This window comes from Eupeodes corollae, chromosome 2, assembly GCF_945859685.1.
Source record: "Eupeodes corollae chromosome 2, idEupCoro1.1, whole genome shotgun sequence".
Taxonomy (NCBI): domain Eukaryota; kingdom Metazoa; phylum Arthropoda; class Insecta; order Diptera; family Syrphidae; genus Eupeodes; species Eupeodes corollae.
In genome coordinates, this window is record NC_079148.1 from 13,205,131 (window position 1) to 13,228,096 (window position 22,966).

Genomic DNA, 22,966 nt, shown 5'->3' on the forward strand with positions numbered 1-22,966 from the left:
CTCAAAACCTAGGTATGAAAAGTATCTTTCTGTATTTATAGCTATGCCATTCATTATGATTCTTCCGGTTCCGTTCTACCGACGCGCCGTAGTCGTAGACACATTCTCTAAAGTATCTAGCAACATTTTTATGAATCTGATTTTTGTTTATGTATCAGAAAATGAATCTGAACTTCTAAACTGAAATTGAATGAGAAAGATTTATGTTGCGAACGAACTTCTTGTTGGATTTCCTCACAGCTGACGCGACGCTCTGGTCTGGCGCTGAGTTCCTGAGTTGCATTTGAATTCAGTGTGTTTCGAACCTCGAACCAGAAAAGGTGGTTTCGTATTTTAACGGTCTATATAACATAAACGAGAGTCTTATAGAAGGTACGATTTTTAACCGACACCGTTTGTGGTCTCTGGATGAATGTCAGTTACATTTTATCGAAATGGTTTGAAGATACTTTTGGTGTGATAAGAAGGCTATTTATTCAACACCACGCGAATTAATCAATCTCGAATATAAGTCACTTCCCGCTCGTCTATAGATGAATCAGTGACAGTTCTCGTTTGATAAGTTGAAGTGAAACTATCTTTCGGAGTTGCTAATAGTTGAGATACTAGAAACGTTTCTAGTTGCAATTAATTAAAGATTCAGATAAAAGTTAGTCGGCAAATCTACTCACGTACTTCAAATAGTGTCTCAAAACCTAACCTACCTAGTTTTGACATAAAGCGAATACAAATTCGCTGACAATTCAATTCTAAAATCGGTTTGCATTTCATTCGTTTCTTTTGTTTATGTTATTGTTGTTGCGTTTTCTAAATGAAAAAAAGAAGAATATAAAATTTTATTTAAATGAAAGATAAATTGAAAAATTGAAATTGTGGTTCTTAAAATAGCATCCACTGCAGAAAATATATAAATATTTATAATTTATTGCATAAAGTGTGTGTTTTTTTACATAAATTGAAAGTATAAATATTGTGCCTGTGATTTTTGTTGTTGTTTCGTTGCGTTTTGTTGTTGTTATTATTGTTGTTGAGTTGATTTTCCTGTGAGGGCAAATGTTTAATTTGCATGTTTGTGGAATAAAATTATTATTATTGCAATTAAATCAAATCGTCGTCGACTACTTGACCTTAGTTCGAGTGCATCATCATCATCCATCATCAGCATCATCATCATCAACAACAACATCATCATCAATTCAAGTACCTACCTAGCATCGCATCAGCAAACACGGGAAATTTAAATATTTAAATAAATTCTGCAGGGGTTGTTCCTGCCACCACCACAACCACCACTACCACCGACATCGGCAGTTACCATCAGCAGCAGTACATTAATTACGAATTACAACAACAAAACCGCTTTAAACTTGGATTAGCTGAATTATAAATTAACATCCCGCAACACAACTACTACCACTACAATACTTACCTACGACGACGACGACACTGTTTTTTTATCTTATTTTTGTAGTTGGTTTGGTTTGCAGTCGGGGTCGTTTTGAAAAATTCTATCCGCCACTTGTTGCGCCAAAGGGTAAGTTGACTTCATTTAATGATTTTTATTTTTATTCTGTTTTGTTTTTGGTGACCTTGAAAATATCTGACAGACATTCCTATGCTCAGCTCAGATACGATGCAAAATGTGCTAAGGGGTGGTTTTGGTTCAGCATTAGAACGGTGGCGGGTATTTACGCGCTCTTGGCTATTTTGAATTTATTGTATAGTTGCTCAGTCTTTTATCTTCGGGTATGATCTGCACCTCAAAACAATTTAATATTATTTATGGTGCTCAATTCATTTGTTCTTATAGAGGGTGTTTTTTAAGAGCTTGAAAAATGTTATGTCTTGTGCCACAAAAAAAAGAAAAAAATCCTTTTGGGATTAAGTTGTCCTGAATTCGAATCTCGGTTTATAATTTGTTCAGGTTGTATCAGGTTTTAAAAGAATAACTCTTTAAGAACGTTAAAGCCAATCAAAAATTGTGTTTTCAAAGCTAAAGAAAAACAAAAATAGTTCTTATCAATAAAGGATGAATCTTTGTCTTGTAGATCATTTTAGCACCTTACTTAATTTTTGAACTTTTTGATTTTGAAAAAAAAGTTTTCTACTTCGAACATTGATTTTATTCATTTGGTAAAATTTAGCAAGTACCCGTTTTTAACTTCCCATAGGAAGTTATTGCAATGGGTCGAATTTGTCAAATTGAAAATTTTGACATTTCTCGACGTTTCAAGGTCGTTTAGAGACTAAATAAAAGATTTCTAAAACGATGTCTGTGGTACGTCTGTACACGTTTTTTCGTCGTCCATAGCTCAAGAACCAGAAGAGATATCGATTTCAAATAAATTTTGTTATTCAGATAATAAGACAAAAAGATGCAGAAAGGGCTCTCAAGAAAATTGCGTGGGTGGTTTTTTTTATCATAGCAGTTTGAAAAAAAGGTTAAAATTTTGGTTAACCCTGAGTATCTTACAAACAAAAAACTCTAGAGACTTGAATTAAATTTTATATAATATATTATAACGTGATATCAAAGAATTAAAGATTTTTTTTATAAAAAAAACTGAAAACAAAATTGTCACCTCCAAAAATAGTACGTCTAAAATATGATTTCATCTCCAAAACATTTTTGTTCAACGAACAATAATGTTTTTGACAACTTATAAAATTTTGAGAAAAATCTAATTGACAGTTTTTTTTTATAAAAAATAAAAATCTAAAAAAAAACATTACTCAAAGTAGGTAAAAATTGAATAGCGATTCAAATATCTTTTCAAAAACTTGAGACTAAGGCTTCAAACTTATTTTATCTTATAAGAAATTTTGTTTTAAATATTCAGTAAAACTTAATTGAAAGTTTTCTTACAAAAAATAAAAACCTAAAAAAAAAATAATAAAAGTTGGTAAAAATTGATTTTCGACTCAAATATCTTTTTAAAAATTGTAGATATTGGATTTAAACTACTTTTATCTTTCAAAAAATTTTGTTGTTAACATTCAGTAAAACTTTGAAAAACATCGAATTGAAAGTTTTTCTACAAAAAATTAAAAACCTAAAAAAAATTTAACAAAAGTTGGTAAAAATTTATTTTCGACTCAAATATCTCTTAAAAAATTTGAAATATTGGCTTCAAAGTAATTTTATCTCATAAGAAATATTGTTTTCAACATTTGATAAAATTTTGAAAAACATCGAATTGACAGTTTTTTTACAAAAAAAAAGCTCTAAAAAAAAACAATACTAAAACTAGGTAAAAATTTACTTTCGATTCAAATAGCTTTTCAAAAATTAAAAATATTGGCTTCAAACTTATTTTCAGTAATTTTTTTATAAAAATCCAACAATCCGTTTTTTCATAAAAAATAAAATCTACAAGAAATACTACGCAAAATTTGGTAAAAATTGATACGAGTACATACAAACTTTTAAGCAAGGCAAATCGACAGACGGGATGGGAAGTTATCAGTGTGGGTCGCATCCCAGCCTCTTTTTTAAATATTATTTTTATAGAGTTTTCATTAAAAAAAAGTTTCAAGTTGTACATGAGGTACAATAAGGCGTAATCTTTATTTGGAAGGCCACCGTGGTTTTGATGGGTGGCTCGCATTTGAAAACTGCAGTTTTCGATTACTGTGGCGCTTAAATCAGGCTGAATTTTATCGATGCCATCGGATATCTTGTCTGTCAAGGTCAAAGGTCTAAATTCGTCAAATTACACAATTTTGGGTGGCAATTCACGTCGCTCGCCTCGGTACTAGATAACCAAAGCTCGAAACCGTTTATTCAGGTTATCGGTTGTGTCTTGAGCTGTTGAACATGTCACTATATGTCTTTGGTGTCCATTTCATCTAATTCAGCGTACAGGGTATTTGTGGACTTATAGCGATCACTGTTGACAGTGATGATATAGCTAGAATCATTTTCGAAAAAGTACGGATCGATGACACCTTCAGTCAATAATCAACACCAAAGAGTTACATTATTTGGATGCATTGGTAGTTCGCGATCGTCCCAGATTCAGCAATAGACCTAAAGAAGATTTTAAGGCCAAAATTGATATCAACATCGAACTTCTCTAAAATCCGATACAAAAACATGTGCACGTGTAGATTGACTAAGATATTTTGAAAGAAAGTAAAAAAACAATATGGCTGCAACGAGCTGTCAAAATTTCACATCCCTATTGGAAAACCCTTAATTTTGTTCACTCAAAAACTTGACGACCGACAACGGATGCGTTACAAAAACAAAACAAAAAGTTACTTTTAAAAACGATTTGGTTAATTTTTTCAATCAAAAACTTTTGTTGGCATAAAAAACTCAGCGTTTACTAAAGATTTATAAGAATGGAGATTTTTTGAAAATTTTATGAAACAACGTAAATATTTAAAGTGAATATTGAAGTCAGGGAAATTGTGGATTCAAACAACCGGTATAAATTTATTTAAAAAAATCACTTCATGAATTAAGATAATCTCAAAAAATTGTTTTTTTTTTTTTAATTTGAGTTTTTAAAAGTTCTGTCTCAATAATTTAACTTTTTTGAGCGAATTTAAATCAAGGTCATTCAAAAACCCATCGTTTACATTTTTCACTTTGTTTGCCAATAAATCTGGTCGTATGGCCTTACCGGTGGATTGAATATTTGCTTCCAATGCTTTAAGAGTTGTTGTGTCGGTATACAAAATTGATTGGGGACGGAGAACCAAAATCACAAAATTCCATCATACACAAATTTCTGGAAATCCGAAAACCCGAAAATGATATTATTTTATTTCAAATTATAGCCTCATTAAAAAATAAGCCTGTTTAATAAAAATTTCATGAAACCCAATAATTTCATTTAAGTGACTTTGGAAATCTAAATCATTGTCTTATCGGAAAATTTATATTTTGTGTATTTTGGTTTTTCTTGGTTCCAAATTTTTGGAATTCTGAGTTTGAGTGGTTTAAGTTTTCGGGATTGTGTCCGTCTCATATAAGGAAGTTATCGAGAAGCGGTAAATTGCACGAAAAAAAGAGACCATTTAACAAGGCCACTTTTAGAAATAAAGTTGCCACCAAAAAAGAATATGACAAGATGCGAAACGCCACACACACCAAAAAAGTCGTCAAAGTTAATTCGGTTAACTTTTGGAAAACAAAACATTAATCAGCACGGCTCGATAGTTCTTTCCTTTAGCCGTCATTTCAACTTTTTCTACATTTCAAATTAATTAGCGACCTATGATATGCGTCAAATATTCAATTTGAATTGATGTAATGGTGGTTCATCAAAGACTTGGGGTTTGTCTTCGTTACGAATGCTCCATTTTTGTTTATTAACTAAGCCATTTTTACCAGAATTGAGCTTCATCAATAGACACTGAAAAATGGACAAAGTGCAAATAGTTTAATTGATTTCAAAGTAAATGTCCACAATATAAAAATATTGTTATGACGTTCAATAATTCATAACGAATTGTCAAACCGTGCTAAATAGAAATGTCAACACATTTTAACATTCTCAACTGTCAAACCAAAGATAAACATCGATTTTTCTTTCTGTCAAAAACACCCTTTGTGATTCTGTTTTCAAACCCAACCCAACAACAAAAATCTGATCTAATTATTTTGTTTGAAATAGTTTTTGTTTGAGAAGAATTTGATAAAAAAAAGCACCATCAACATCCGACCGACCTACTTTCGGACCAAACCAAAGTGTAGTCTACCCATAATGTGTATAACTAGGTACTCATCATAACAAAGCAGACAAAATGTTGATATACATATACCTTCTTAATTTGCAACTCGTGACAAAATTTGCATAATAAACATACAACCCCCCCAGTAAAGAAGGCTCCAACAACGTCGCCGAAGACCGATAAAGAGACACAAAGACACAAAAAGGAGATGACAGATGAGAGTAGGTAAAGGTAAAGGTACAAGTAAATTGTAATTGAATAAGATGTTTTCAAAAAAAAAGTATCTGCCCTGCTTTAATGTAAAGTACCTTACCTACCTTTATTTTGTTCATTCTTAATTTGACAGTTTTTATTTTTATTTTTTTTTGTCGGGTTCTTAGGGAAAAGTAAACAAAACAAAAAAAAGATCAATAAAAATAAAAGTGTATTGGAATGAGAACATGACTTTTAAGTTAATAATGAAACATTCTTCAAAAAACAAGGAACACAAAAAAATACAAAAACAAATAATGGGATGTGACGTGTGTTTCAAAATACATATAAATATGTTGGATATACATAAATGCAAAACAATATACTACGGGTGCAATTAGCATATTTTAACTGTTCTTTTAAATTTGAATTTGGTCTTTTTTAAAAACCATACTCGTAGCAAAATTTATTGGAATTAAATTTTTGTTGAATTTGAAATAGGTTTGTGATTCACGTTCGTATACCTATAAAAGTACTTATACAAAACACATACGAATAGGTAATTCATTTTATATTTAAATAAACATATTTTGATAATTTCATTAGCATAATAAACAATTAAATTGAAATAAAGATAAATGTGTATATGTGTTGGTATAACTACCATTTAATGAGTTTATGCAGTGGATTTGCATTTATAGTGGCACAAGTTTTTGAGATTGATTTGAGATAGAACATTTCAAAAATTTTAAGTATTGTTTACCTACTTAATTAATTTGTCATCATTTTATTAAGTGGTTAAGAGATGGTAATTATTTTTTGGTTTATTGAGCCATAAGATTAATTTTTAAAAGTATATTTTATAGTTTGACAAATGACTAATTCTTGAATTTCTTAACTTTATAGAAATTTTTAATAAAAATTCACCAAATACAGGGTTAAAAATGTTGACATTAATGGTTTCTTTTACTACCACAAAAACTACGAATTTGAAGTTGATTACAGTAGCTTATATCCTAATTAAATAAAAAAACAAATTAACAGGCTAACATTGTCATTTTTACGTCTTGTTAAGTGATGTTTAGAGTTGTTATACCTAATTTGATATCACCGGTTAATGACACCTTAGATGCATTTCATTCCCAATTAGCAGAATAACTATTAAACTTTTGTAAAAACTGTCTTCAGAAAAATTACAGAAAATTAATGTCGGACATAAAATAGTTGTGGAGCTTCGTTATTTTCAGGAGTTAATAGCTAAAACTATCAACGTTTATATTCTAATGATGCTAATTTGGAAGAAGAAGGAATTTGCATCAATAAAACGCTTCAAACAGATCTTATCAATTCTGACGTTTGTTGGGTATGTTTGATTTAGTGAAATTTTGGTTAAGTTTCACTTTAGACAACATCATTTTGTTGGGCTTCTGGTTGAATCTGAGTTTTAGTAGAAAACAAAATGTATGTTTATTCAATATCTATAGAAGAAGAAATCTTGTTTTTTTTTTTAATGTTTAAAAATGTTTTCTGATCGAATTAATATCGTTGGTAAGGAATGAGTTCTGTCGAAATTATCGCAATATTTTTCAGGAATGTCATTCTTCTCCAGTTTCCTATATCTTCAAGAGAAGATAACTAGCCCAAAAAGTAGCGGTCCTTACGTTGACCACATTTGAACGGTTATGAAAGCAGTTCAAGAACGAATACCACTGAAATCACTTTAGAAGAGAAAGATAATTTCCACAGATTCGGATTTATTCACCAAATCCAATTCAATACCGATTTGAGAGCATCAAAACATACAAAACTATCAGCGCTCCACAGATCATATTTTAACACCTCGACTCCAAAAAGTTATCGTGAGAAAAGTCAAATAGCTTTCACTGTGGCACGGGAGAAATGAGCATGAAATGAAAAGATTTTTAACGTTGAATGAGTTTAAAACAAAGAAAACAATACATTTTATGCGACATCATCATATCAAACTAAAACTATCATTCTAAGGGTCAAAATTAACCATCACAACTCTTCTGTAATGATTTGATTGAAAATCGCACTCCAAAGTGTCACGTAACTCAGGTTGTGGGAACAAATGTGAAAACGGTTGAAAAGTTATGTTATAGAGAAGTGGTGGAGGGTTTGGTAAATTGTTTAACAAATACCCTTTTCAATGGAGATAAATGAATTCTTCTCCAAGATTCTGGTGAGACAAACAAAGTCGAGACAACACAAAATTACCTTAGGGTCAAAATAGTAGGTCTTAAAGAAGCATAAGATTGGCTCTTGGGGAAGTCCATATTTTAATCCCTAAGTTTATTTCTTTCTGGTCTGAATTTGAGAGCGAAGATTCTTGAAGATTTCTTATAGAAATTTTTAAACTCTTCATATAGAGGTAGCGAAAAAAATGTCGAAAATATCAACAGAAAGAGGGAGTGCCAATAAAGTTTGATGGCCACAACATTTAAGGGCATTCATTAAAGCTAAAGTTAGTCATTTCGCAACAGTACGTTTGGAAACTAGGGCCTAATGACTGACAACTCTCAACCATTCCTGTGTGCGAGAACTGTTGTCAGGGATGGAAGCGACCTACAGTTTTAAGCCGAATCCGAACGCAAACGGATCGAACCAAAGACTTCTCATATGACAGTCCAACGTACTACATCATGCCATCTGTCATAATTGTAGTACCAGTGAAGTGATGGTTACTGCGTAGAACTGTCAAGCTAGAGGTTTGGCGTTCAATTACTACCTGTGTCAGTTTGCGAATTGACAAATCCTCCGAAAGTAGACCTTGTAATTAAAGTGCTTTCTCAAATTAGCCGTACATTTTTGGCATGCAAAATTTAGGTCCCCTTAACCCTGGCATTACTTGAAAACAGGTTAAGGGTTGTAAGATCTATTTCTTCTACAAGCAGTTGGCAAAATAGTTTATTTTTAATTTTAACCTTCTTAAAAAATTGCAATTTTTTTAATTTCTAAACTAAGTGTGTTTGATTTGTACGCTACCAGATTTTTTCAAATACATTGTTGATAATATTAAAAAAAATATATATTTTATTATTAAAGCTACTCTTTTAGAAATAATTTTACGACTCTCTTTACTAATTAAGTTTGAAAGCCGAATTATTTTTAACTAGTCATCGGATAGTTAAAATTTAAACGATATTAATGAACTCTCAATGGATTCAGTCCAGAATTAGCAGAAGAACTATTAAACTATCATCGTAAAAGTCTTTAATAGACACATTAACAGAAAATTAATGTAAATATCAAAAAGTTATGAATCTTGGTAATTCGGAAGACAAAATGCCATTGAAACGATTCAAACAGATCTTATCGATTCTGACGTTTGATTTAGTGAAATTTCGTTATACAATTTTAAGGCTTCTGATTGATTCGGATTCAAGTAAAAGGTGTTCTTTTTAGTTGTAGAACTTTGAAATAGAATAAAAAAGATAAGTTTTTAAATTCGCATGCAATCAATATTTTTGCATTTTATTTTAAAAATAATTTCTGAAATGACTGAAACAACTGGCTCGGATGTAAACCAAAATGAAGGTCCAATATTTGAAAAAAAATTGTGGTTGTATATCGGCAAAACACGACGAACGTCATTTTGTCAATTGTCTTGGGCTTATCGGTGTAGACTAGCGACATCACCTGTTTCTACACACAAAGTGAAGTTTAACAAACATTTAATTCAATAAATCACTTGTGGATAATCATCACTCCAAATGCTGCAGTTTTGTTTATTGACTTTTCCATTCAATCAAAAACAAAAATTTAGAACAGCACCATGATTTTCAAAAAATATTTGCACAATTTGGAAGCGTTGTTCAGGTGTCAGGCTTTTCATTTTAAAATGTCAAATTCAATAAAACATAAATCATTTGAGAGTTTAAAATATAGCCACGAATCTAAATAGTGTTGGCAACTTTAATTTCTATACCGCTCAAAAAACACCTGTTATATTTTTATAATTGCTTGGCAGATTAAATTCAATCCCAATTAGCAGAGAAACTATTAAACTATCGTAAACAAATTGACGGAAATAAATTTAAAGAATATTAATGCTAACATACGAAACAGTTTTGGAATTTCACTATTTTTAGAAGTTGACAGCAAATGTCATCAAAGTTTTTAATTTTATGGCATTTTTGATTACTAATTCGAAAGAAAAAAAACTTAAATACCAATTAAATTCTTCAAACAGATGTTATCAGTTCGGATGTTTGCTTGTGTCCGTTTGATTAAGTGAAATGGTGGTTTGGTTTAAGTATTGTCAATTTCATTTTATTATGTTAGAGCTTTTGATTGATTCTGAATTTAAGTAGAGGAGTAATTCCTCTTCTTTATCTATAGGAGAAGACATTTGAGACAGACATTTTAAGAAGGCTTCAAAAGAAAATGCTATTATTTGATATAATTGACGTCTCACTTCAAATGCAATATTGCCTTTCAATGTAAAATAAAGGCAAAATAGTATCGTAACATCTGAACGACTGAAATTAAGTCTCTCATTCCGCCTTCCCAATCATTGTAGCGTGTTCCAGACAGAACTGTTGGCGATGAAAGAAGTCTTGTATTGGCTTAAAGAAAACGTGATATCAACATCTAATATCCGTATTTTCTCAGATAGTCAGGCTGCTATGAAATCACTGGAATTTGTCTCTACAAACTCTATAACAGTCCATAACTGTCAATCATCTCTAATGGAGATGGCACAACTGTTTAATATTTACCTGGGTACCGGGCCATAGAAACATTCCAGGTAATTGTAAGGCAGATGAACTCGCTAGGAACGGTACAGCACAGCCCATCCTACCACGTTTGGCACGTACTGGCATACCAATTGCTACTTGTAAATTGTTGATAATGCAGAACGCTGTTAGGAGGGCAGGCACCAGGTGGAACAATACAACCACGTGTCAAGTCGCAAGGAACATCTGGCCAACACTGGCTTTAAGACGTTCAAGGTGCTTGCTATCTCTAAACAGATCGCATATCAGCTCGATAATAGGTGTCATAACCGGACACTGTCTTATAGGGAGGCACACCACGAGGATAGGCGTATTCTCAAATGACTTTTTCAGAAGCTATATGGACGAGACAGAAGAGGAAACTACTCTTCATCTTCTCTGTACATGTCCTGCTCTGGCTCGAAAACGCAAGAATTACTTAGGAGAATTCTTCTTTAACGATCTAAACGATCTAAATCATATCATCATAATCAGCCTCTCACGTTTCGTAAGAGACTCAAACTGGTTCCATTGAGCTTAGGAGGAAGCCTCAAGATTCATGTGGTATCACAATATGCCATTAAACTGGCCTAAGTGTGTTCGTTTCCATCTTGGACATTAACTACAACCTAACCTAACCTAACCTAGCATCGTAACAAAAACGTTAGTTTTAAAAAATCACTTAAGTTGTGTTCAATTTAAATATGATAATTAATACTTTTCTAGTTAACCCAATGAAGGCATCAATTAAATAAAACATTGACACTTTTTTTGTCAATCAATCCTAAACTTAATAGTTCCCACATAACCTACCAAAATCTACATTTTAAAAAAGTTTCCTAAATCATTAAATTATAATGATGCATTGCTCCCTACCGGAATTTTAAATAAATTATAAGTCATTTATTAAATTCAACTTCAGGATTGCATTCATTGATTTCACCTAAAGATTGGAACATCCAATTTTGCAATCATCAATCATTTGACCTTAAAAAGATTGCAATCATTTTTTCTCCAATCATTTGACTGTAATCAATTGATTGCATTCATTTCAGACTGCATGAATTCTTTCCATTCACTTGGAAAGGACTTCAAGTGAAATTTCATTTAAGAATGCAAAGACTTCAAGTGTAAGCAAACATTTAAAGTTCAGTTCATATTTTAAACCCCACAACTCTTCTATTTTAAAATTTAATATTACTTACGCATATCAACTTCAGTTTAAATATTCAAATAAGAGTGGGTGGATACCACTCCCAGTTGTAAGAAATTTCAACTTATTTTATTTTGTATTTACTCCAAATTTCATAAATTAAGACGAATAATGGATAAATTAAAACATATATGCAAAAAGTGGGTGGATACCACTCCCCCTTAGTGCATAAGATCAAATTTCGCTCTTTTAAATTTCAACATTCAAAAAGAATCATTAGTGTTTCTTACAAATGATAAGTAATCTTAGATAGTGGCTCGTTACCACGCCCCTTAAATCGAGCACTTTGATTTTTTGCGAATTTGATTTTCTTTATTTTTTCGGGAAGTGTTGATCAGTCAGTCCTCAACAACCTCATTCACATTTGCTATTGAGCCCAAAGTTCTATTTTGTTTAGAAATCAATTGAGTTTGATCTTGTGAAAAAGACGTTGTACCAGGACTTTTCTCGACACTACGATTTTGTCCTTTCACATTAAAAACTAAAAATGCATAGTTCTCTTTTGACCGAATTTAAGCTATTGATTTAAAAAGAAGTTTAATAAAAGTTCATTGGGGCGTACACTTACTTTTCTTAAAGCTGCTAAGGATTGAAGTATTAGTCTATCCATTTTTTTAAATTCCATACGTCTTAAAATAAGGTCACAGAATTTATTGGTTCAGTTCCTTCAATCTTTTGTACATGTAGTCAAAAATGTTATATTTGTGTTTATTAATTAAATCTTTTCTAATTTTTAGTGAAATTAAATCATGAATACGCACTTTCAGCATCTTTGTCCAAAGCAGCCTATTCCACTTCCCTTTTCAACAAAATTCTGTAAGATTTCTATAGATATATATAATTTCAATTAGTTTTTAGCAAAAAACACAAAAAAGGTTTCCAAGTGTCAGTTTAGTACAAATTTTGCTCAAGTTTTGAAAATCCTCTACATGGGCACAACAAAGTCCTTTCAGCATACTTATCTTACCATCCATGTATATACATACAAAAGCACTTTGTTTCGTGTCCGGAACAAAAATGATAAAATCAAAAAATAAGATTCAAAAAAAGGGGTTTTATACTTGAAACAACTTATTATGGGATGAGCATAAACTTTAACTTGTGCAAAGTGTTTTTATTTACAAAAAATTTACAAACAAAAATAACAAAATATACTGATGCGATAAGGGATACAAAAACGAATGAAGAAGAAAAAACTTCTTTAGAATATCCTCATAAATGTTATCCTTCCTTTAACACTCAATTTTCCAAAAAAGGCAAAAATCTACTTTCGGTAGAAAGAAAATGCATCCCCTTGTCTTTTATGCTAACTTAGTATAACTTCCGATAGAGAGCTCTTCAACTTATAAAGCCAACCTTTCAATATAGAAGAAGTAGTATGTACCTTTACCTACCTCAATAAGTTTAATAATAAACATAGTTCCGATACATCTTTTTTGAGTTTCAACTTGTTCCTGAAAATTGACTTGTTAATGGAAACTTCTAATGAAATATTTAAAGGTAGATCAAACAATATTGTGGTTTTTATAAATTGAATGAAGAGGACGTAGTTTCAATGCTGAGAGGAAAATAAAAGCTAACCATTGATAACTATGAGTAATTTTAATTAAAGAAGTGCCTGATGGTCATTTAGCTTTCCACATAATTAAAAAGTGAAGCATCAGTGTTGATAGTGATTTTAATTGAAATTGAATTTAGATAATTTGAAAAGTTGACTTGTTGTTTGAAATTTTGGAGGAGAGGTTGTTGTTTTCTTAAAATATGTCTTAGACTCAGTGTGAGGATTTTGAATGATTGAGGGTTTAGTAAAGATGACACTGGAAGTTGTTTTCAAATTCTTGAAAGTTCTACACATTCGCGTAGTTCGGCTAAAGAACGAATCTCTATACTTACCAGCATGATATATTTTAGGCTTTGTGATATTTCATTTAAGTCCATTTTCTTATTTTACTTGACTTATTTTTGATAAAACTTTGTTGGTTTTGGTAAAGTAAATGCAGTTGTTAAAAGTATTCTTCTCTTAAAATTTCCTTAGTCAACTGCAAATTTCTAAAAAATGTAGAAAAAAAAGCAAGATCGAATTGGAAAACTGTATGCACGTTATTGAAAAACACTTTAAAAGTTAGTTAGAAGTTAAAGAGTTACCAAACTCACGAAGCAGGACATCATGTCGTGAAAATGGTTAGGAGAAAAATTGAACTTTTAGTGAAAAAATCAGATAGGCATAATTATTTATTAAGAGGTTTTTATTGTCTTTTAACATTTTAAAAGCATATTAAAGGTTTTAATTCAAACAACATTAAGATCCAATTTCTGTCTTAAATTTATCTTTCAACCCATAACGACAACAACTGCTGATCATAGATTATTTTTTATAATTTTAATTTTATATTTAAAGAATTTAAAAGGTTTGAGATTAACGCCATTTAATTAAAATAATACAGATTTTTCCTTCTCAAAATCTCAATCTCAAGGTCTTAACACGACTGAAAGTATAAGCTACGTATATTTAAGATTGAAAAAAAACAACATTTAGCTCTTCTTTGTATATTATTCTGAAACTTTTAAATAGCTTAACTCTCCAACCCCAAAATACACACATTTCGTTTGCGAACAACTTTATGTAAGTCTTTTGCCAGACAATTTGATTTATTTACCTTCCTTATACTTTTGTGCAAAAACAGCTTTCAAAAGAAGGTCTAGCATCTTTTTTTTTTAAATACTCTTTCGAATGAGTTCAAATTGGTGTAAATCAATTTAAAGGAAGTGTACTACGAGTAGAGAAGTGTAGACTTTTCTTTTTGAATATTTTGAAAATATTTATAAGAATGTGAAAGAGTGTAGCGAAAGAAGCTTAAGGAAATAAGTTTAATTTCCGATACGTTCGCATAATAAACTTATATTTTCCAACGAAATTTTTGAATGAAATACAAATTTAAAAGTATGTAAAGAAAAAGTAATAAATCGTATCGATAAGCGTTATACATTTGTATGAATACTGAATACATTAAGCTATGTTTAATAATAAAGAACATTATTTAAATATGCTTAAAAACCTAGAGCCTATTATAATGGACTGCGTGTTCTTTATTGTTTCTGAAGCTTCTTATTATTGAACCATAATTAAATTCAATGTGGTGTCTTACCGTCCACCCTACGTTACATTATTTGTTTAAGGAGATTGGCTGTTTGCATTAGAGGGCAGAAAAGTTACACGAATTGGAGGTAACGAAAAATCAAATTGAAAATAACTTTTGTCATATTGAAAAACATTTTGTCACAGTCACCACAGAAATTCTCAGTCTTGTTATGGCAATAAAAACATTTATTATTTGAGTCTCGATATCATCGATCAATTTATCAATAACTTATTTGGTATTGATGGACATTAGTTGATTATTTTTCTTCCATTGTCAATACTGCTGAAAATATCACTGAGAATGATTTTATTTGAAGTTTTTATGTTTTCCATTTTGGGTTTTGTTTAGTGTCGAAAAAATGTTCGAGGAAAAATGGAAGTAGTGTTCATAAAACGAAATTGGCTTTATTTTCAGATATATGTATTTATTTTCCCCATTTAACCCAACTTGAACTATTCTTTAAGTTGATTGAAAAGAGCCAGAAGTTGTCAGTTCACAGTCCAATAGATAATATTTTTCTTTAATTTGTTAAATGTTTTAATTTTAATTTAAATTTTTGAAAGGATTGAACGAAGATTTTTTTAAAAAAATTAACATTTTGCTGAATATAAATTCTTTTGAATGTTAAAATATCATGTTTGCCAACAGAAATATTGACAATTTCTTAATAATCTTTACGAAACTCACATTTCTTTAAATATATTGATACTTACTAACCTATAATACCAAATATTAAGTTATGAAAATTGTGATTGTCAAGGTGATGACCGACATTTTCAATAAAGCATCTGATGTGTTTTCATACTGAGAATCAAAATAGTCAGTTCGCTGAATGCCAAATTCCGATCACTCTATTTTTTTTAGAATCTTAAGTTAACTTTTATTTTTACAATCAGCAATATTTTATAACCGTAGAACTTTATTGACAAACACATATCCGAAGTCCGGAGTGACTGTTTTTTTGTGATTCCTCGATTGACCTTGAAAATCTTTTGAAGTACCTTGGGAGCAAAAAACAAAGGGAATTGGAATATAAATCCAAAAATCTTAGTTATTTCTTCTGAATTAATTTAATATTTATGTAACATCTACAAAAGCCAATATCAGTTTACCTATTACTTCAATTTCGGAAACCAAAACGATTTTTTGTTTGGCCGCACATTGAAAATGTGGAATGCTTTTCTCAACTCTGTTTTTTCTTTCAATTCTGGTTTTAAGAAGTTTAAGACTAATGTTCACAGATTTCCTCACTTCATTTGCTGTAAGATCGTTCAAGAAACTTTTAAAATGGAGCAATATCAAGTATGACAAATAGGCAAAAGCCACATATTAGTAGATTTAGATTAGATTTTTTTTTAGATTAGATAATTTTTATTCATTCAAGCAAACTTAAAGCTAGATACAATATAAATGTTTTTAGATTGAATGAAATTAGTGAACATTCGGTAACTATAAAAGTTAGTGTTGAATGACACGCCAAATAAAATTATTCCAGTAATATCTGATGTGGGGTGACAATCAGAGTTTAATTATTTCAAAAAAAAAATGAAGTTAATAATAAAAGTAAACTTGAGCAAAAATTAAGTAAATAAATTATTTCAAAAAATAAACTTAACAATTCAAAAATAATATGCTGTAAACAAAAAATAAAAACTACAAGCAAATATTTAAACTATGTATGTTTGTGCTACTTAATAGGATAAGGTTCTCAAAAAAGATTCGATGCATTCATAGTCATGTGTGAATAGCCAATCTCTAACTTTTTTCAAAAAAGATCTAAAAGAAGTAGTTTGTCTTATAAATAACGGTAATTTATTAAAAAGTTTTGGAGCTGTAACTGTGAAAAAAAGGGAGAAATGTGTTCTACGTGCGAGTGGTACAGTAACAAGATGTGAGTTATTTATACGTAGACTGTAAAGCTGTGAGTTTCTAGTTGGAATATTTCCACTTTGTTTAAAAAACTCTCTTAAGACTTTGAAAACATAGAGATGTCTCATTGGTAAAATTTGCAATTCTTGGTATAAAGGCCAACTTTCAGCAAAACGATTTTTATTACAAATTATTCTTATTGCATGTTTTTGAGCTAACATAAGGGGTTTAAAAGTATTTGCGTATGATCCACCCCAGCTGGAAATTCCGTATTGAAGTTTTGAATGCGCAAGACCGTTATAAATTACTTTTAACACTTTTTTCGAGCAAAATGGTTTTATAAGGTACATTTTACGAATAACCAACATCATGTGTGATTTCAAGGAGCGAATATGTTCTTTCCAATTTAATTTGAAATCGATTAGAACACCCAAGTACTTGAATTTCATCACTGACTCAATTTTAAAGCAACTATCGGAACATAAACTATGAGAATAAAAATTAAGTTCACCACATTTATGAATAGGTAAGCAAAATTGTTTACAGTTATGGGCATGAAAGCAAAGGTTATAATCAAAAAGACTGTTATCAGAAAGTTTAAAAGTTACTAACTTAGTTTTCTCGCTTATAATTAGCTTATGAGCAGCAAACCATGTCCTAAGGATTTCTAAATCTTCTTCAGTTTTGGCCACACATTCAAAAGTAGTATTATATTGATAGGTGTATGCTATATCATCTGCAAAAGCAGTTGGGGAACCATTTAATTTAAGATTAAAAAGAGAATTTATATAAATTAAGAACAATAATGGACCGAGAACGGATCCTTGTGGGACTCCATTTTTCAAAGGAAGTGAATTGCTAAAAGTTCCGTTCACATTTACTTTTTGTTCTCTTTCCTTTAAGTAGGATTGAAGCCATTTAAATATAACACCTCGAAAACCAGCATTATACAGTTTGTTTAACAGAACGTCGTGGTCAACCATGTCAAAGGCCTTAGTCATATCAACGAAAAGAGCCATGGTAGTTTTGTTGCAATTTAAACTGCTATATAATTGAGTACACAGCCTTAAAATAGCGTCTTCGGTAGACATTCCTGCCCGAAATCCAAATTGATTATCGCTTAAAAATTTATTTTTGTCCAAGAAGGAAATTATTCTTGCCTTTATAAGTTTTTCAAAAAGCTTTGAGAAAGTTGAAAGCAGAGAAATAGGTCTGTAGTCCGAAACATTCTTTCTATTACCTTTTTTGAAAAGAGGCACAACTTCAGCACACTTAAGGCGTTTGGGAAAACAACCATTTTCAACACTTGCGTTAAACAGATAACTCAATATATCGACCACATACAAGGCAATTTTTTTAAGTAAGATACTAGAAATACCATCAGTAGTACACGAATTTTTATTTTTTAAAGATAAAATAGCCATGTAGACTTCACGTGAAGATATAGAATTGAAAACAAAACTATTTGATTGTAAACTATCAGAAGTTATATTTGAAAATATTGAACAATCACAACTTGAGCAAGGATCAACTGAAGGTTTGAGTTTATCTGAAATTCCGGTGAAATATTCATTAAATATATTGGAAATCGAGTTTAAGTCACTAATAGAAACATCATTAATTTGCAAGTTATCTATTTCGACTAACTGCGAATCCTTACCTAAAATAGTATCTACTACCTTCCATTCTTCTCTTATATTTCCATTTGCTTTTTCGAATAAACTCGTATAATAATTGTTACGCGTTTCTTCTATCTTATGTTTGATTGTTTTACATAAAGAGACATAATAATTTTTAAGATTTCTGTTTTGGGGATGTTTTTTGCACTTAGCACTTAAAGTATTTTTCTTAGAAATCTGCTTAAGTAAACTGTTAGTCATCCAAGGCTTTAAATGCTTATGGCTTTGTGAGCTTAGACTAGAAGTGTAAGTACAAGAATTTATGTGATTTTGTAAAATTGAACTAAATAAATCAAAGGCCTTAGATGGATTACTTTCCAAATAAACTGGCTCCCAAAATTCGTATTTTAAAAGTTCCAATAATAAAGAGTAATCAATGCATTCTTTATTTCTTTTGGGTGCTTTTTTACTACTCCTGGAAGTGGAATCCAAAGCGTTATTAAGACCAACCATGTGATGGTCTGTTAACCTAAGATCATAAACCTTACCATCAAAAATTTTGCTATGTTTTTTATTGAATCTGGCGAATATGTGATCGATACAAGTACTCGAAGATTCTGTCACACGGGTTGGCTCGTTTATATAACTCTTAAGACCATTTGCTGCCAAGAGAAATAAGTAATTTTCTGTGTCTTTATCTATTTCATTTAATATATCAATGTTAATATCACCTATTAAAATCAAATTTTTAGCCTTAACTATACCAAGAATATTGCTTAATTCTTCAATAAAAATACTTTTACTAAAATCATGCAGTCTATATATACACAACATAGTGTAGTTATCATTTTCATAATAAAACGACAACTTTAACACATCTGCACTAGAAAATACAATTTTAGAGCACTCGCATACAAAACCATCTCTCACATAAACAGCTACACCTCCCGCTGGATATAATTCATTACAATTACCAAACAGCGAATAACCAGGTATATTGTATAAACAAAGTTCATTCTCATAGATCCAAATTTCACTCAAAACTATTACTACAGGTAAACGTATGAGCGACTCAACATGAGCTACAAGAACCGAAAAATTTTTTCTCAAACTACGGATATTTTGTTGTAAACAAAAACAAGTATCAACACAAGGTACTGGATAATCACACATGTTTGGATTGGGACGGACGGTAGAAGGAACAATATTCATATTATTTTATCAAAATCATTAACACTAACAATTCTTACTGAATTGTCACCCTCACTCCTCCGCATAAAAACTCTCCCGTTTCTGGTCCAAACATATTTAAATCCCTTCGTAGCCTTCAGCGACAATGCAGTGTTTAGCAGTTTACGTGTCTGATGAGTTAGACAGTCGTTCAAGTAAATGTTTTCAGGTCTCTTTTGCGCATCGAATAGGTTAGTTGTAAGCTGCTCTCTTTTTTCTCGTTTTGCCTTCATAATTTTCTCCTTGAGTAGATGAGAACTGAATTTTACGTGAAGAATATTAGTGGTGGCGCTCGTTGAATTGTTGTTGTTAATATTCTTTGATTGCTTTGTTTTAATTTTCTTCATATAACATTGATCGATGTCAGCTTCGTTAATATTCACATTTAAACCATGGCTGAATATTTTGAGAGCTGTGTCAACATTCGATATTGCAGTGTTGTTGTTGGGAACGTTTAATATCTCTATGCTATTCATTAACAGCTGTTGCTCCAAATTATTCACCTTTTCTTCGAGATGTAGAATTTTAGTTTCACATTCAATATTTTTTGCGATAAGCACATCGATTTGTTTCTTATGAACTTCCTTAAGCAAAACAATTTCGGCGTAAACCATATCCAAAGTTACAGTGGAATTAGCTTTTGCCAGAGATGTGATGGTGCTGGTGGAGACGGTGGTGGCGGTGATGGCGGTGGTGGCTGTGGTGAGAGCAGTAGAGGTGGTGGCGGTGGAAGCGTCAGAGACTATGGCGGTGTTGATAGCAGTGGCAGCAGGGCTGATAATAGAGGCGGTGGTGGTGGTAGAAGTTTTGTCGTTGTAAGATGCATTAGATGATGAGATCGGTGCCAGTGGGTCTGCTATTGGTAGCGGTGGAGAGGAAGTAGATGCAGATCGAGGTGGAGGGCTGAACGGCAAGTTATTTTCTGCAGACAAACAGGCTCGCCGTTGAATGCAGCAAGAAGAACACCTCCAGGTTTTATTTGACTTTTTATAAAAATCAAGATCGTTTGCTGTTAATTTAGCGCATCTAGCATGAAAAAACTTGTTGCAATCACCGCACTCTACTTTGAGTTCTGACCCAATGGTCTTTTTACGACAAATTCTGCACGACATAGTTATTTAAAAATTCAGATAATTTAAATTATACTGATACTATTTGACTTGATAGAAAGCAATGTGAAAAAGAAAAGCTCCCGATATGAGTGCACCCCACAACGTCACAATGAGAACAATAGTAATACGATGATTGTTCATCAAGTTGAGATTTTGGCAAAACAAAAAAATCACTCAAAATAGTTTTGATGGATCTTTATGATATTTTTAAAAGATGTCTCGTCTTCAACGCTTTTTCGACCCCCCTTGAGCACTTTTTTTACAACTCATTAAAACATGTTTTTAATAGAACATAAAACCTTATTCTTTACAAACATTTCATTTTTCATATTACTAACTTTCATAATACTTAAAGTTGAAAACTTCACTAACGATATTGAAATATTGCTCTTCTAGTGCAACGATTTAATCCCAAGAACAAAGTCGAAAACCTCAATGTTTTGGAGGTTTTCTAAGTACCAACGAACCCAAATAAAAAAAATAACAGTAATAAGAGTTTTATATATGAATACAAGAGGAAGACATTGTAGAGGCAATAATATCGATTAAATCTAATGCTACTGCCCTGGACCAAACGGACCCTAAGTTCTTGCGACTACTGCTTCCATATATACTGCGCTACAGTTAGGGACCGAGCTAGATAGATAACTTTTGTTTGGTGAGGCCCTAGTTCACACAGGACTGTACCGCCACCTTAAGTAAGTATTTAACAGCATATTGGCTACTTCCGAATTTCCTTCAGAATGGAAAAAAGGCTAAGATTATTCCCATACCCAAAAAGCAAACAGGTACTGCTACAGAATTTTAGTCGATTCAGATCCAAAATTATGTTTTAATCAACAAACTGCTAAGTAACTGTCAGTTTGGTTTTCGACCTAAGCGGAGCTGCAATTCCGTCTTATTTTTTGTAACTGATGAAATAAGAATGGCAATGGGCAGTGGTCATGTTACATTACTAACACTGATAGATTATTCAAAGGCTTTTGATACTGCTAACCACACAATTCTTTGTAGTGAGCTGCTACTACTTTGGGTTTTCTTTAGAGACCTGTAAGCTTGTTTTTTCGTATCTCAGCGGAAGGCAACAATGCTTAGTAACCAATGGATAATCGTCCCCATTTTTCAATGTTTTGAGTGGAGTGCCACAGGGATCAATTATTGGACCAATCCTCTTCTCACTTTACATAAATGAGTAACTGATGATGTGCAGCTCCTGATAAGTCGATCTTTTGGGGCTTAAAATGATGCCGTAGCTTTAATGAACAAGGATTTGCACCGCATTTTACAGTGGTAAAAAAGACCGATCTCTCAAATCAATTTTGTATTGGTCATAGTCATCCTTCAATGGAATTCGACAGTCTTTGCTACCCTGAAACTGTCTAAAAATAATTGATAAGATTTCAGTCTCGTGTCAGTATCAGTCTCGGCCTCATTTAACTAAGTTTCATTTCAGTCTCGTCTCTGAAGCTAAAAACGTAGTATCGTATCAAAAGTAGACCCAGTAGACTATTCTGTAGCTATGATACAACTTTCTAGGTTCTAGGGGACAAATATACAAAGTCTTTTAGTATAAACTTAACTTTTTTTTTTATATTGTACACGCACTTAAAGGGATATGTTAGTAATTACGATGGGAGGATAGGATTGAAAAGGACATACCAATGCACATTGGTTTCGAATGCCTTCGAATTGTAATGAGTGGGAAATATTGAGTCTGGTAAAGCATTCCACATTCGTGTAGTGCGGCTAAAAAAAGAATTCCTGTACTTTACAGTACGACCGAAATTGGGCTCAAGAATAAACTGAAGGGCATTTCTAAAAGAACGAGTATTACGGTTAAATTGTTTGAGGGGAGAAATGGAACTGGCTATTTCATTAGAGCATTGCTTATAAAAGTAGCGATAAAATAATGAGATACATGAAACCTTACGACGGTGCTCGAGAGATGCAAAAGCTTCAATTAGACAACGGTCACCTCTCATTTTTAGAGCTCTCTTTTAAATTCTGTCCAAGAGACTCAAGTGGGTTATAGGAGCACCTGCCCAAATATCTTCATTGTACTCAAGTTTTGGTCGAATATAAGCTTTACAAATTATAGCCAGATCAGAATTGGTAAAAAACTTCTTGCATCGCCGAAAAAAACCTAAACACTTAGCAGCATTTTTGG

General features: G+C 31.6%; 1 protein-coding gene across 1 annotated transcript in view; it reads left to right on the forward strand.

Annotated features, from left to right (window-relative positions):
- The first annotated feature begins 244 nt into the window (after positions 1-244).
- The window catches only part of LOC129945437 (tetraspanin-9), a 130,361-nt gene continuing 107,639 nt past the window's right edge, over positions 245-22,966 (forward strand). Inside the window, exons 1-2 of the mRNA XM_056055195.1 lie at positions 245-372; positions 1,263-1,534. The gene's annotated coding sequence lies outside the window, so the exon portion shown is untranslated. The remainder of the gene's footprint in view (positions 373-1,262; positions 1,535-22,966) is intronic.